The sequence below is a fragment of the Trachypithecus francoisi genome, unplaced genomic scaffold (genome assembly GCF_009764315.1).
Source record: "Trachypithecus francoisi isolate TF-2019V2 unplaced genomic scaffold, Tfra_2.0 Lachesis_group10, whole genome shotgun sequence".
Taxonomy (NCBI): Eukaryota; Metazoa; Chordata; class Mammalia; order Primates; family Cercopithecidae; genus Trachypithecus; species Trachypithecus francoisi.
This window is the reverse complement of record NW_022681455.1, coordinates 113,126,178-113,130,420: the sequence shown is the minus strand read 5'-3', so window position 1 is coordinate 113,130,420 and position 4,243 is coordinate 113,126,178.

Below are 4,243 nucleotides of genomic sequence, written 5' to 3'. Positions count from 1 at the left end.
TTCCTTGTTCTGAGCCTCTGCTTCCGAAGATGTCAAATGGATAATGATGCAATAATTCCTGGCCTCTACTCTCAGTGGGTTATTGTGCCCGTTAAGTAAAACAAATGGCTAAAAGTGTCATGCAAAATGTTTTTCGTGATTACTGGCCCCACAAAGGCAGGCTGATGAGGATGCTGACATTTGCTGATAAAGTGACAAATCCTAGTATTTGCATAGGACATTCTTATACATTGTCTTTCCCCAAAATCTTTTATGAGATGATCTCATTGTCTGCATCTTGTGTTCAATGTAATAGAATGACTACATTGAGGTTATCTTGGTCCTTCACAATTCTGTGATAAATAGCTCATTCATCATTCACTCATTTATTTATTGTGATTGGGATACTTAGATAGCAATTATTATTGTTTAACTTCGGTCAAGGAAACATTTTGATTTCATTTAAAAACTTAGTTTCCAAGTAGACAGAAAATGGAATATTATCATGCAACAAGCAAGTTTTTATACTATTTTTTGTAAGAAGACAACCTAGAATACACACTGGCTTTTATATTTAACAGTAATTCTTGACCAGTTTAGACTGAGGGATACAAGTATGGCTTTATTATGTCTTTAAAACTGACTTAGTTGACATTTTCAACAGAAAAGTAGCTAACAGGTAAAGTTTGCCTCCAGTGAAATTTCTTGGATGCATTATTAAGTTATTATGTAATGCTGGGCAGCTTGTTCCATCTCCTTGAATTCCAAATAAAATGAGATCATAATAATGCTATTCTTACAACTTTCCTGTGCTCTAAAAGTGTCTCAGAGATGTTTTGACTCAGGGTTACAACCAAATAATGAAAAAATTATTAAATAAAGAATTAGTTTAAGTTAGGCATGGTGGCTGGCACCTATAGTCCCAGCTATTCAAGAGGCTGAGATGACTTGAGCCCAGGTGTTTGAGGCCAGCTTGGGCCACATAGTGAAACCCTTGTCTCTTTAAAAAAAGAAGAATTAATTTATTTTTCCTCTGCTTTCACCTAAACTTGTTCTACATCTAGAAGACCTTTTAATTAACCATATTTTTTTTTAGCTTCACTTTTTTTCTACTTTCTCAATCTACTCAGTTATGTCATCATTTTGCCACTTCAAGTATTTAACTTTCCACTTGAAATATCTTCCTAATCCATTTTATATTTGTTGGCTCCTACAGTGACCTTGTTAGGGCTCTATATTCCAACAATAAAGGTAGGAGGATTTTAAGAACCTCATGTTAAATTTTTTTAAATTAAGGTATAATTCACATACCATGAAACTCATGCTTTTAAAGTGTACAATTTAGTGGGTTTTGGTACATTCACAAGGTTGACAACATCACTACTATCTAATTCCAGAATACTTTCATCACCCCAAAAAGAAATCCCATACCCAGTAGCAGTAACTCCCCATTCTTCCTTCCCCCAGCTCCTGGCAACCATAAATCTACTTTCTGTCTGTATGGATTTGCCTATTCTGGACATTTCATATAAATGTGATTGATTATACAATATGGGACCTCTTGTATCTGGCTTTTGTCACTTAATAGGTTTTCAAGGTTCATTCCTGTTGTTGCATATATCAGTACTTAATTCCTTTTTATGGCTGAATTATATTCTGTTGTATGAATATACCACATTTTATTTATCCATTCATTAGTGGAACGATATTTGGGTCTGCTTTTTGATGATGATGAATAATGCTACTACAAACATTTGTGTACAGTTTTTGTGAAAACATATGTCTTTAAATTATGTATGTACATGGGTACATACATATATCTAAGAGTGGAATTGCTTGGTCAAATGATGGTAACTCTATGTTCAACTTTTTTTTTTTTTTTTGAGACAGAGTCTTGCCGTGCGCCCAGGCTGGAGTGCAGTGGCCCCATCTCGACTCACTGCAAGCTCCGCCTCCCGGGTTCATGCCATTCTCCTGCTTCTGCCTCCCAGTAGCTGGGACTACAGGCGCCAGCCACCATGCCCAGCTAATTTTTTGTATTTTTAGTAGAGATGGGGTTTCACCATCTTGGCCAGGCTGGTCTTGAACTCCTGACCTTGTGATCCACCCTCCTCGGCCTCCCAAAGTGCTGGGATTACAGGCGTGAGCCACCGCACCCGGCCGAAAATCTGATATTTTAAAGGACAATGTTTAAACTTTTGTGTTTATATTTAGACTCTACAGTTACAAGTTTTCATGCCTTTGAGTTCATCTAAGGAAAATTTAAGTTTTCTAGATGATTACAATGATGATAAATGTGAAAACAACCTGATTTAAAAAACTTGTTTGATCTTATATATGAACCCAAATCACAGTAATAACTGTGATTTAATGCATTTTATTTTCACGTAGTGATAAACTCCATATACACAAATTGAAAGTAAAACAGGGATGGAAATTATTATGGAAATATGGATATATATATTAAGTATATAATTGGGCCAAGCGAGGTGGCTCATGCCTTCGGGAGGCTGAGGTGAGAGAATCACTTGAGGCCAGGAGTTTGAGACCAGTCTGGGCAACATAGTGAGATCCTGTCTTTACAAAAATATTTCTAAAAAATTAGCCAGGCTAAGCTACTTAGGAGGATGAGATGGGAACCCAGGAGTTTGAGGCTGCAGGGAGCTGTGATCGTACCCTTGCACTCCAGCCTGGGTGACAGAGTGAAACTATGTCTTAAAATAAAAAGTAAATGAATGAAAAGAAAATATATGATGTTGAGTGTCAAAGTCTGGGTTCAAGATCTGATCCTGGCATTTATAGCTGTTGACCTTAGATTGGTCACTTCATAACTTTAAGCTTCACTTTCCTCCTATAAAGACTGATCATGGCCGGGTGCAGTGGCTCACACCTGTTGTAATCCCAGCACTTTGGGAGGCTGAGGTGTGTGGATCACTTGAGATCAGGAGTTCAAGACCAGCCTGGCCAACATGGTGAAACCCTGTCTGTACCAAAAATACAAAAATTAGCCGGGTGTGGTGGCGCATGCCTGTAATCCCAGCTACCTGGAAGGCTAAGGCAGGAAAATCACTTAAACCTGGGAGGTGGAGGTTGCAGTGATATGAGATGGTGCTATTGCATTGCAGCATAGGAGACAGAGTGAGACTCTGTCTCAAAAAAAAGAACAACAACAACAAAAAAAAACCCCGAAAAAACCTGACCTGATAATGCCAGCCTGGGCAGCATGGCAAAACCCCATCTCTACAAAAGAAATACAAGAAATTACCCAGGTGTGGTTGCATGGCATGCGCCTGTAGTCCCAGCTACTCAGGAGGCTGATGTGGGAGGATCACCTGGGCCCGAGATCATGGCTGCAGTGAGCCATGATTGCACCACTGCAGTTTACCCTGCACAACAGAGTGAGACCCTGTCTCAGGCAAAACAGAAGAATAACAAAAATAAAAAAATGATTTTTGACCTGCAGCTGCTTCACAGAAATGTCAGCCTGAAATTGAGATAATGTGCTTATAAGTGCTTTGTAAACTATAAAATGCCACAAAGATAAGTTAATATTTGTATATAGCCCTAATTAGTTATATTGATAAGTTCTCTGAAGACTTGTTTCATAGGTTCTTTAACAAGTGATCTTGATTTTTTTTTTTTTTTTTTTTTTTTAGACGGAGTCTCGCTCTGTCGCCCAGGCTGGAGTGCAGTGGCCGGATCTCAGCTCACTGCAAGCTCCGCCTCCCGGGTTTTACGCCATTCTCCTGCCTCAGCCTCCCGAGTAGCTGGGACTACAGGCGCCCGCTACCTCGCCCGGCTAGTTTTTTTGTATTCTTTTAGTAGAGACGAGGTTTCACCGTGTTAGCCAGGATGGTCTCGATCTCCTGACCTCGTGATCCACCCGTCTCGGCCTCCCAAAGTGCTGGGATTACAGGCTTGAGCCACCGTGCCCGGCCGTGATCTTGATTTTTTTCCCCTAGGTTTTAGGAAGATGTCCAGAGCAGTTCCTATATCATTGTATATTCTTTTTTAAAAATATTTTTTCTTTTTCTTTTTTTCTTTCATTGTATACTCTTTAGTCTAAATGTTAATAGTTAAAGGAAATAACTCTATTCCCATCATCTTTCCCTTCTTTCTCTTACACAATGTGTAATACTTTTATTGCAGGTCAGCAAACTTTTTTCCATTGCTTTTTTTTTTTTTTTTTTCAGACAGGCTCTCACTCTGTCTCCCAGGCTGCAGTGCGGTGGCACAATCTCAGCTCACTGCAGCCTCCTCTGCC